The sequence below is a fragment of the Archocentrus centrarchus genome, chromosome 24 (genome assembly GCF_007364275.1).
Source record: "Archocentrus centrarchus isolate MPI-CPG fArcCen1 chromosome 24, fArcCen1, whole genome shotgun sequence".
In the NCBI taxonomy this organism is placed as follows: domain Eukaryota; kingdom Metazoa; phylum Chordata; class Actinopteri; order Cichliformes; family Cichlidae; genus Archocentrus; species Archocentrus centrarchus.
In genome coordinates this window covers 7,673,177-7,685,993 of record NC_044369.1, presented here as the reverse complement: position 1 = coordinate 7,685,993, position 12,817 = coordinate 7,673,177, and positions in this window count along the sequence as shown.

Here is a 12,817-nt window from a genome sequence, read left to right as displayed (position 1 = left end):
GCCATCACTTGATGCAGCTGTCTTAGCTAATTATAGACCAATCTCCAGCCTTCCTTTTCTCTCAAAAATTCTTGAAAGAGTTGTAAAACAGCTAACTGATCATCTGCAGACGAACGAAAGAGTTTCTGTTAGGTTTCAGAATTCATCCCAGTACAGAAACAACATTAGTGAAGGTTAAAAAATGATCTTCTCATGGCCTCTGACAGTGGACTTAAAGCTGTGCTTGTGCACTTAGGTATTAAAGGTACTGCACTGCAGTGGTTTGAATCATATTTATCTCATAGACTCCAATTTGTTCATGTAAATGGGGAGTTTCTTTACACACTAAGGTTAATCATGGAGTTCCACAGGGTTCTGTGCTGGGACCAATTCTATTTACATTATACATGCTTCCAGCATTATTAAAAAGCATTGCATACATTTTTATTGTTATGCAGATGATACCAAGCTTTATCTATCAATAAAGCCAGGTGACACACATCAATTAGTTAAACTGCAGGAATGTCTTAAAGACATAAAGACCTGGATGACCTCTAATTTCCTGCTTCTAAAATCAGATAAAACTGAAGTTCTTGTAGTTGGCCCCACAAATCTTAGAAATGTGGTTTTTAACCAGGTATTTTTACTCTGGATGGCATCCAGACATCCTGTCCCAGAGTGATGCTGAAATGCTAATTCATGCATTTATTACTTCTAGGCTGGACCATGGTAATTTATTATTATCTGTCTGTCCTAAAAGCTCCCTGAAAAGCCTTCAGCTGATCCAAAATGCTGCAGCTAGTGTACTGACAGGGACCAGAAAGAGAGAGCAGATTTCTCCCATATTGGCTTCTTTCTATTGGCTCCCTGTTAAATCTAGAATAGAATTTAAAATTCTTCTCCTCACATACAAGGTCTTAAATAATCAGGCACCATCTTATCTCAAAGACCTCTTCATTCCACAGCTTGTCCTTTGTCCTGTCTCTCTCCCCTCAGCCCCAACTGGTCGCAGCAGATGACTGCCCCTCCCAGAGCCTGGTTCTGCTGGAGGTTTCTTCCTGTTAGAAGGGAGTTTTTTCATCCCACTGTTGCCAAGTGCTTGCTCATAGTGCTATATAACTGAAGAATGCTTTAAAATCTTTTAATATTTAAGTAAAAAAACAAAAACAAAAAACAGCAAAAACAACCTGAGCAACAAATATTTCCCTTTTTTGGTTATATGACTTTTAGCTTGCCAACTGTTGTCTCTATGTTGCAAGAGTAGACAAAACTAAGCATGGGGAAGTAATACTGTGCACCATCATTGGTGTGGTTAGATAAAAAATACTCCACAAACAAGCAAGCATGGTGTATGCAGTATACCAGTGAGAGCCAGAATGGCATAACACAAAGAGAAAAAGATTGCTACCAGATGTTCAAGCTATTATTTTTTGCAAACTTGGATATAATTTCATTTATTTAATAATAGAGTCATGATATAAACAATGTTCTCAAAGTGGCACTCTGAGGATCAGAGTCCACATTAGAACAAAATAGTTTCTAATGTGACTTACTGCATTTATACTACATTTATACCATTATTTATACCAATGGTTTACCTTTTTTTTATGTGAGACTAAAGTTATATTTATATACATAAAGAGATCACCCATCATCAAATTTCTGATCTTTTAAACAAGAAAAATAGTGATGCTCTTAAGGGAGTGTAACAAAAATGGACAGCACGCCACAGAATGGTAAACTATGACTTTTATGGACTTAAGTGCTTTACACAATAATGTGATACTACTTCATGCTACCAGACTGTCAGATGTCTAAAGGCTTACAATTAAAATCTGTAAATAGATTGCTAAACACCAAGGCTGTCACTTGGTGTTGGCTCTCACTGCGGCATTGTATCACTTCATGTTCCTGTTTCGGAGCACAGTGTTTTGCTGTCTGTTAGCTGTTATATCTGTATAACTCGATTTATCTGGATAATAACATATTTTAGTGTAATCTTCACCTACTTTAAATAGCATACTCTTTGCTGAATCACCTGTATTCACATTATTCACTTTATTTGTTTTTAGAAATTCGCTAGCTTAGCTCAGCTAGTAGCTTAGCCCTTAGCCGACTCACTACCAGCATGGGTTCTTCTCCTGTCTCTCCTGCACTTTCCTGCTCTGGGTGTCACATGTTTAGTTACTTCTCGGCCTCCTTTAGCAGTAACAGTACTTGTAATAAATGTAGTCTGTTTGTAGCTCTGGAGGCCAGGCTTTCTGAATTGGAGACTCGGCTCCGCACCCTGGAAAATCCTGTATCTAGCCAGGCCCCTGTAGCGGGTGCGGACCATGGTAGCTTAGCCGACGTTAGCTCCCCCCCAGCAGATCCCGAGCAGCAGGGTAAACAGGCCGGCTGGGTGACGGTGAGGAGGAAGCGTAGTTCTAAGCAGAAGCCCCGGGTACACCACCAACCTGTTCACGTCTCTAACCGTTTTTCTCCACTCGGCGACACACCCGCCGAGGAACAAACTGAAGCTAGAGACACCAGCGACCATAGTCAAATGTCTTCCAGCGGCCAGAGCAGGCGACATTCATGGAAATTTGAAACTGCTGGCTAAGGCTAATCGTAGATTTGGTAAGATCGTTATTCACGTCGGCAGTAATGACACCCGGTTACGCCAATAGGAGGTCACTAAAATTAATACTGACTCGGTGTGTAACTTTGCAAAAACAATGTCGGACTCTGTAGTTTTCTCTGGGCCCCTCCCCAATCAGACCAGGAGCGACATGTTTAGCCGCATGTTCTCCTTGAATCGCTGGCTGTCTGAGTGGTGTCCAAAAAACGACGTGGGCTTCATAGATAATTGGCAAAGTTTCTGGGGAAAACCTGGTCTTGTTAGGCGAGACGGCATCCATCCCACTTTGGATGGAGCAGCTCTCATTTCTAGAAATATGGCCAAATTTATTAACCCTCCTAAAACCTGACTACCCAGGGTTGAGACCAGGAAGCAGAGTTGCAGTCTTACACGCCTCTCTGCAGCTTCTCTCCTTCTGCCATCCCCCCAAAACCCCATCCCCATAGAGTCGGTGCCTGCTCCCAGACCACCAAAAAACAATGCTAAAATCAGCAAAAAGCTATTTAAGCATAAAAATTCAAAAACAATAAATACAGCTTCATCAACTGCACCAAAAAATAAAACAATTAAATGTGGATTGTTAAACATTAGGTCTCTCTCTTCCAAGTCCCTATTAGTAAATGATTTAATAATTGATCAACGTATTGATTTATTCTGCCTTACAGAAACCTGGTTACAGCAGGATGAATATGTTAGTTTAAATGAATCAACACCCCCGAGTCACAGTAACTGTCAGAATGCTCGAAGTACAGGTCGAGGAGGAGGATTAGCTGCAATCTTCAATTCCAGCTTATTAATTAATCAAAGACCTAGACAAAGTTTTCATTCTTTTGAAAGCCTGACTCTTAGTCTTGTCGATCCTAATTGGGAAAATCAAAAACCTGTTTTATTTGTTATTATCTATCGTCCACCTGGTCCTTACTCAGAGTTTCTGTCTGATTTCTCAGACTTTTTATCTGATTTAATGCTTAGTTCAGATAAAATAATTATAGTAGGTGATTTTAACATCCATGTAGATGCTGAGAATGACAGCCTCAACACTGCATTTAATATATTGTTAGATTCAATTGGCTTCTCTCAAAATGTAAAGGAGCCCACCCACCACTTTAATCATACTCTGTATCTTGTCCTAACATATGGCATAGAAACAGAAGACTTAACAGTATTCCCTGAAAGCCCCCTCCTGTCTGATCATTTCTTAGTAACATTTACATTTACTTTAATGGATTACACAGCAGTGGGGAATAAGTTTTATTACAGTAGAAGTCTTTCCGAAAGTGCTGTAACTAAGTGTAAAGATCTAATTCCTTCATTGTTATGTTCTTCAGTGCCATGTGCCAACAAAGTGCAAAGCAGCTACCTAAACTCTGCTCCCAGTGAGGTCGATTATCTCGTCAATAGTTTTACATCCTCACTGCGTACGACATTGGATACTGTGGCTCCTCTGAAAAGGAAAGCTTCAAATCAGAAGTGCCTGACTCCTTGGTATAATTCACAAACGCACAGCTTAAAGCAGATAACCCGAAAGCTGGAGAGGGAATGGCATCTCACTAAATTAGAAGATGCTCATTTAGCCTGGAAAAAGAGTTTGTTGCTCTATAAAAAAGCCCTCCGTAAAGCTAGGACATCTTACTATTCATCATTAATTGAAGAAAATAAGAACAACCCCAGGTTTCTTTTCAGCACTGTAGCCAGGCTGACAAAGAGTCAGAGCTCTGTAGAGCCAAGTATTCCTTTCACTTTAACTAGTAATGACTTCATGGATTTCTTTACAAATAAAATTTTAGACATTAGAGAAAAAATTATTCATAACCATCTCAAAGATTTATCTTCATGTTCGGCTGCTTTCAGCACTGCTGGTATTTGTTTAGCCTCTTTCGCTCCAGTTGATCTTTCAGAGTTAACTTCAATAGTTACTTCCTCCAAACCAGCAACATGTTTATTAGATCCCATTCCTACTAGACTGTTCAAAGAAGTCTTTCCAATTATTGATGCTTCAATCTTAAAAATGATCAATCAGTCTTTATTAGTTGGCTATGTACCTCAGGCCTTCAAGGTGGCTGTAATTAAACCTCTACTTAAAGCCATCACTTGACCCAGCTGTCTTAGCTAATTATAGGCCAATCTCCAACCTTCCTTTTCTCTCAAAGATTCTTGAAAGAGTAGTTGTAAAACAGCTAACTGATCATCTGCAGAGGAACGGTTTATTTGAAGAGTTTCAGTCAGGTTTCAGAATTCATCACAGTACAGAAACAGCATTAGTGAAGATTACAAATGATCTTCTTACAGCCTCTGACAGTGGACTCATCTCTGTGCTTGTCCTGTTGGACCTCAGTGCAGCTTTTGATACTGTTGATGTTACACCCTGAGAAGGGGAAAGGAAATCAATAAATACACTCGAACGCGATGCTTCTCCTTCAGCAGCTTCATTGAGAATATATAATTATTTTGAAGTATACACATAGATACAAAACATTAATATGGAACACTATAACAAAAGTACACATCAGTCAGTTCTAGGACAATATCACAAAATGATCTTCCTTCATCTGTCTTCACAGGTAAATAATGATTTCAACCAAGGTACAGTATAATTTCCCCGTCCTCCCTTGCAGGTAAACCCAAATATGACATAAATGCCCAAGCAAATTATTAAACACAAATTTAAATCATCAAACTCCAAAGTGTTGAAAATAACATTTATATACACACATCAACAGACATTTTTCCTTATTCCTATTCTCTCTACAATAGTTGTTCAGTACAAACAGAACTAACACGCACATGCATCGCCATCACCGTATGCACACATTCTGGCGGCGCAGTGCACTATGCTAGCGGCAGCGTAGAGCACTTAGCTCAGCTAGCTAGCCAACAGTATGCTACAAGAAATGCAAAAGAAATAACACTTCAAAACGTCTTGAACAGGTAGTGAGTCAGTCTACAGAGAGTCAAACAAAACTCGGCACATATCTCCACAGCTTAGGAGCACAAACACTCATCACATACCTGAGAAGGGGAAAGGAAATCAATAAATACACTCGAACGCGATGCTTCTCCTTCAGCAGCTTCATTGAGAATGAAGCACCGCGGCCGGAGTGCCCCCCTCCTGCAGTGCAAGGTATGACTAAATGATCACATATCCCACACATTAACAAAAAGGCTCAACAAGTAGATCACCGATGGAAGAATGATAGGTTATATTCTTAACAATTCCCATGGAGATATTTACCTCAATTATGAACTTTGATTAATAATCAATAGAATAATAAAATCAACCTATCACATTGACCATAACATTTTATTACAGAGATTAGAGCTTGCTATAGGTATTAAAGGTACTGCACTGCAGTGGTTTGAATCATATTTATCTCATAGACTCCAATTTGTTCATGTAAATGGGGAGTCTTCTTCACACACTAAGGTTAATTATGGAGTTCCACAGGGTTCTGTGCTAGGACCAATTTTATTTACATTATACATGCTTCCCTTAGGCAGTATTATTAGAAAGCACTGCATCAGTTTTCATTGTTATGCAGATGATACTCAGCTTTACGTATCAATGAAGCCAGATGACACACATCAATTAGTTAAACTGCAGGAATGTCTTAAAGACATTAAGGCCTGGATGACCTCTAATTTCCTGCTTCTAAATTCAGATAAAACTGAAATTCTTGTTCTCGGCCCCACAAATCTTAGAAACATGGTGTCTAACCAGATACTTACTCTGGATGGCATTACTTTGGCCTCCAGTAACACTGTGAGAAATCTTGGAGTCATTTTTGACCAGGATTTGTCCTTCAATGCACATATTAAACAAATATGTAGGACCGCTTTTTTGCGTTTGCGCAATATTTCTAAAATTAGAAACATCCTTTCTCAGAGTGATGCTGAAAAGCTAATTCATGCATTTATTACTTCTAGGGTGGACTATTGTAATTCATTATTATCTGGCTGTCCTAAAAGCTCCCTGAAAAGCCTTCAGCTGATCCAAAATGCTGCAGCTAGTGTACTGACAGGGACTAGAAAGAGAGAGCAGATTTCTCCCATATTGGCTTCTCTTCATTGGCTCCCTGTTAAATCTAGAATAGAATTTAAAATTCTTCTCCTCGCATACAAGGTCTTAAATAATCAGGCACCATCTTATCTCAAAGACCTCATAGTCCCATATCACCCCAATAGAGCACTTCGCTCTCAGACTGCTGGCTTACTTGTGGTTCCTAGGATACTTATGAGTAGAATGGGAGGCAGAGCCTTCAGCTTTCAGGCGCCTCTTCTGTGGAACCAGCTTCCAGCTTGGATTCGGGAGACAGACACCCTCTCTATTTTTAAGATTAGGCTTAAAACTTTTCTTTATGATAAAGCTTATAGTTAGGGCTGGATCAGGTGACCCTGAATCATCCCTTAGTTATGCTGCTATAGGCCTAGTCTGCTGGGGGGTTCACATAATGCACTGTGTTCCTCCCCCAGTCACAAAAGCGAAGGTCCGTATTCCTTTCACTACAGATGTTTATTCAGCACACAAGGTACCGACTTACAACACCTTTACAGCACCTTGCAACTCCTTTCAACACCTTTCAACACCCTGTAACACCCTGTAACACCGTAGAACTAGACAGAACATATTCAAAGAAAACAAATCAATTAATTATTATGTACAAAATACAACTCAAATGATTCAAATAAACTATTAAATCATACCACTTTTGCCCGCTTGTGAGCTAAGAGAGGGGTTTTCTTCAATATTCTTGTCCTTTAACTCAGAAAGTCTGTTTGAGTGATCCGTCTTCTTAGCGCTACTCCTTCTACCGTTTTACCAGCCGTTTACACCAGCTGTTGCGTAGCAACGCCAACAGGAAGAGACATACAGATCATGCACACTTCAGAGTAAATAATTAAAAATTGTAAACTTATATATATATCCATAAAATTTGATTACTTCTTGTGATAGAACTGTAATACAATCAAACACAAACGTTTTAAAACGAAATTAAACTTAACAATAGTAAATTAAATACACGACACTAAGACTCCTTGGTGCCACACAGTGGTCACTGACAAACACTGCACAATTCAAACAGGATGCCTATAGCGGCAGATACACTCCCACCATCACGCAAATCGTGATCATAAAATAAACTTATCAAGTCACTGAAAGAACATCATAAAAACATAATAAGAACCAAACTTAGCCTTGTGAAGTAAAGTTAAACAACTTAGCTTAAACTTAAATCAGCTTCAAGTAATAGCACTGTCTTGTGTATGGGCCTCTCTAAATAGACTGGCTTACTTGTGCGTATGCCCCTGCTATCTAGTGTTGCATCACTCATCAGTAGTTTGACTCTTCTCACCATTCCATCAAGACATCAACTACCTTTGCCATCTTCCAGTGACTACGTGGTGCAGCATCATCTAGAAGCAGAACGATGTCACCAATCTTCTCATTTCTCCTGTCTCTGTTCCACTTGCTTCTCAGTTGTAAACTCAGCAGGTATTCCTTTCGCCACCTTGTCCAAAATTCATTCACCAGGAATTGCACTCTTTTCCATCTCTTTTGAAGGTAAAGATCCTCCCTCATGAACTCTCCTGGTGGTGGTGCAATGATTGCAGACTTCATTGTCAGCAAGTGATTTGGCGTTAATGGTTCTGGCCCTGTTGGATCATTGAGGTGTTCTGTGGTCAATGGACGACTATTCACTATAGCCATTGCTTCATACATGAATGTTCTTAAGGAAGAGTTGTCTAGCCTTCTGGCAGACTGTTCTATGATTGACATTAAAACATTCCTTATGGTTCGTGTCAATCTCTCCCAAACACCACCCATGTGACTGGAAGAAGGTGGGTTCATGACAAAGCTGCATCCCAATTCTGTCATGCGTTCTTGCTCCATTCCTTTCATTAATTGCAGGAATTCCTTCTTTGCACCTGCAAAATTGGTCCCTTGGTCGCTATGAATTTGACTCACATTGCCACGTATAGCGATGAAGCACCGGAGCGCCTGCATAAAGGCATCAGTAGTGAGGTCATCCAAAACCTCCAGATGTACAGCCCTTGAACACATGCATGTGAACAACAGACCATATCTCTTCAGCTCTTTCCTGCCATCCTTAACATAAAATGGCCCAAAGCAATCCATTCCACAGTATGTGAAAGGAGGGGTAGCTTCCATCCTTTGTGGAGGTAGGTCAGCCATTTTTTGTTCTTGATTGCTCTTCCTAAATTTCCTGCACTTTATGCATTTGTAGATGAGAGATGACACTTCACTACTGCATCCAAGAATCCAAATTCCATTGGAGCGAATTTCATTAGTGGTCATTCCACGACCTTGATGTTGCACCCTTTCATGGAAATGCCTTATGAGCAAGCGAGAAACATGATGTCCCTTAGGAAGGACGGCTGGGTGTTTGACATGAGGGTGAAGTGCTGCTTGTGTCAATCTTCCTACCACCCTTAAGACATCATGGCTGTCAACAAATGGATTTAATCTGTTCAACTTGGAAAACTTGTTCACTGCCACTTCTTTCCTCTTCTTTAGTGATTTAATTTCCTCATGGAACACTTCTTCCTGAACTGTACGAATTATGAACAGTTCAGCATCATTTCTTTCCTCAAGTGTAGTGGTGTCATTGAGTTTGGTTTCCAGCCCTTTGGCCTTCCTCGCCAGGCGTTTGAGTCTTGCTATGGCTTTCACCAGGTTCTTCCAACTTGAGAATCTTTGCCAACAGTCTGACAGAGGACTCCTTTCTTTGGCCTTGATAGTGTGGACATTTGTCCCTTTACGTTCCGGGTCCTCATTATCAATCTCTCTCATCTTAATCCCCACATCTTCAGGAAGTTTGTCTTGCCATAAAAAGCTTGGTCCTGAGAACCAATTTGAGTCCACAAGTTCCTTTACAGAGAGCCCACGGGAGGCGTGGTCTGCTGGATTGCTCTCAGAGGGAACATATCTCCACTGATGAGGTTCTGTGCTTGACTTGATACGTTGGATTCGGTTAGCCACAAATACATGGAACCGCCTTGCATCATTGTTGACATAAGCAAGAACAACCTTGGAATCTGTCCAAAAGTATTGCTGAGCTTCCTGCAACTCTAACTCTCTCTTGAGACGGTCACTCATCCTTACTGCTACAACTGCTGCTGAAAGTTCCAATCGTGGGATTGTTGTCACCCTTGTTGGAGCTACTCTTGCCTTTCCTGTGACAAGAGCACAGTGGACCTCTCCAGACTTAGCCACTGCTCTGAGGTACGAACATTCCCCATAGCCGGATGAACTTGCATCAGAGAAATGCTGTAGTTCATACCGCTGAACTTCTTTAGACGTAAATGGTATATACCACCGTGGTATCTCTATTAAAGAGAGGTTATGAAGGTCTTGCAGCCAAGCTTCCCAATGAGGCCTGAGGTCATCAGGAAGAGGCTCGTCCCAGCCTGCCTTATCTTGGCACATTCTTTGAAGGATTTTCTTCCCAATCAGAATGAAAGGGGCCACAAATCCAAGAGGATCAAAAATGGAGGCCACTGTAGAAAGCACTCCTCTTCTAGTAAAAGGATTTTCCTTTACTAGCACTCTGAATCTGAACTTGTCTGAGGCCACACACCACTGTACTCCAAGTGCCCGTTCCATCTTGGGTTCGCCAAGGGCCATGTCAAAGTCAGTTGCACCTTCTGTGCATTCCTCTTTAGGAATTGTGTCATTCACTTCCTTACTGTTAGTGATGAACTTGTGTAAGCGAAGCCTACCAGTGCTGCAGAGCTCCCTTGCTTCTAGGACAAGCTGGATGGCTTCTGCTTCAGAGTCTACGCTTGCCAAGCCGTCATCAACATAGAAATTGCGTTGTATAAACCTTATTGTGTCTTGACTGAACCTGCCTTCACCTTGTGCAGCAAGGTGTTTGAGTCCAAAAATTGCGCATCCTGGAGATGAGGCTGCACCAAATAAGTGCACTGTCATCCGAAACACTGATGGTGGAGTTTCTATGTTGCCTTCTTCCCACCACAGGAATCTGAGGTAGTCCTTATCCCTTGGTGCAACATGGAACTGGTGAAACATTCGTTCCACATCACACATGATGGCCACTCGTCCCTTCCGGAAACGATAAAGGACCCCTATGAGGGCATTTGTGAGGTCTGGTCCAGTGAGCAGATGTTCGTTAAGGGATGTGTTCTCAAACTTCGCTGAGCAATCAAAGACAACGCGGATCTTGCCTGGTTTCTGGGGGTGGTAGATCCCGTGATGAGGGATATACCATGCTGGTTGTTTGTTTATATCCTCCTCTGGAACCCTTTCAGCATCACCTCTGATTATCATGTCCTTCATGAAGGCTGTGTAGTCACTGTGGTACTGTTTGTCTCTTGTCAGCCGTCGCTTCAGGGATTTCAGTCAATGCTCAACACAAACCTTGTTATTTGGCAGGCTAGGGCTCTCTTTTCGAAAGGGTAGTGGCATTTCATAGTGCCCATCTTGCTTCTGTCGAATTCCTTCTTTCAGTTTTGTCAGGAACTGATCATCCTCCTGTAACACCAAAACTTCTTCACTGGTCTTCTCAGAGAAATCTGACTCAAATACCTTGATTATGTCTGCTGGAGGAAACATTTCTGTAACTTGGTTTCTAAACACAAAATGGACTTCAGACCTCAGCTTACAGACTTGTTTAGCTTCTGGTACAACTTGACTCACAATAATACGGTGACTCACACCTATTTTATCTTCATAGTCATGGCTGGAGTTGTCACCACCAACAATGCTCCAGCCCAACACTGTTTTCAGTGCAAATGGCTCATCTTCCTCGCCACTAATGACGTCTCTAGGACGCAGGGCTTCAGGACAGTTGTAACCAATTAACAATCCCACTTCGCAGTCAAGCTCAGAAGGCATTTCATCTGCGAGCTGTTCGAGGTGTGGCCAAGACCTTGCAGTTTCACACGTAGATATGTGGGATCTATTTGCTGGTATGTGATCCCTAGTGTAGGTTACTGGAAGCTTGATTTTTGTGTCAGACTTGATGCCTCTTACTTGCAGTCTTGTCATTTTTTGACATGAAATGACCTTTGTTTTTGACGTTATTGTCGAAATTTTGAGATTCACTGGTTCTTTCTTGGTATTCAGCTCCTCAGCTACATCCCTTAGGATAAAGGCAGTATCACTCTGGGTGTCAAGCAACGCATACACTAGAACTTCCTTATCTGGTTCAGGAAGTGTTGAAACATACACTGGAACAATTGATGAAGTATGACTATTGCTCCTTTCCTGGATCACTCTGTTAGAGGTTGCTTGATTAGATTCTTGTCTTGTTTGTGACTCAGACCTTTCATTTGTTGAGTGGCTTTCCATTAACTGTTCTAGACTGGGTCTTGAATTTGGTTCTTGGTTAGTTTTCTCTCGATCCTGGTGCAGACATGTTGGATGACGTTTCTCACATTTGTCACATTTACTCCTGGTTGTGCAGCCTTTAGAGGAGTGGCCCGGCTTAAGACAGCCAAAGCACAACTTCTCCAATTGTACAAACTTAAGCCTTTCTTCAACTGGCCTCTCCATAATCTTGCGACATTTGTGGAGCGTATGGCCTTGTTTTTTACAAAAGCTGCACATCATGCTTGTCCTTTCACTGGAGCTTATAGTGAATGTCTTGGCTCCAGGATTGCGGCTGCATTGAGACTTGAATTTACTTTGACCTGTCAGCCTCGATCCTTCTGACTCTGCTGGCTTCACTGCATGTAATGATGTGATGGGGTTGCATGCAATTCTAGCCTCTTTCTTTAGGAACTCTACAAAATATCTGAAATCAGGGAATATTTTGTATTCATCTTGGAACTTTGGTTGAGTTCACGCTGGAATAGAACATGCACAATCTGGTAATTTGGCTGCAATCTTTTGGTTTTCAATGCAGTCATTTAGAGATTGTAAACCTTGAACATGGGGCATGGCTGATTCAACACTGCACAAAAAGTCTGCAAATTCACGCAGCTCATTGCTGTCTTTAGGGCCGATTTTATGCCACGATTGTATTTTGTCACGATATGATTTGCCAATTACAAATGGATTGCCAAATCTGTCATCAAGTATAGCCCATGCAGAAAGGTATGCATTCTCTGTTCCAACTAAGAAATGCCCTTCAATGGCTCTTTTGGCTTGGCCACCAACATACTTGCGTAGGAAGAAGAGTTTTTCTTGAGTTGGCAGGTTCTTGCGATCGATTAGTGTCTGGAAAGACAGTTTCC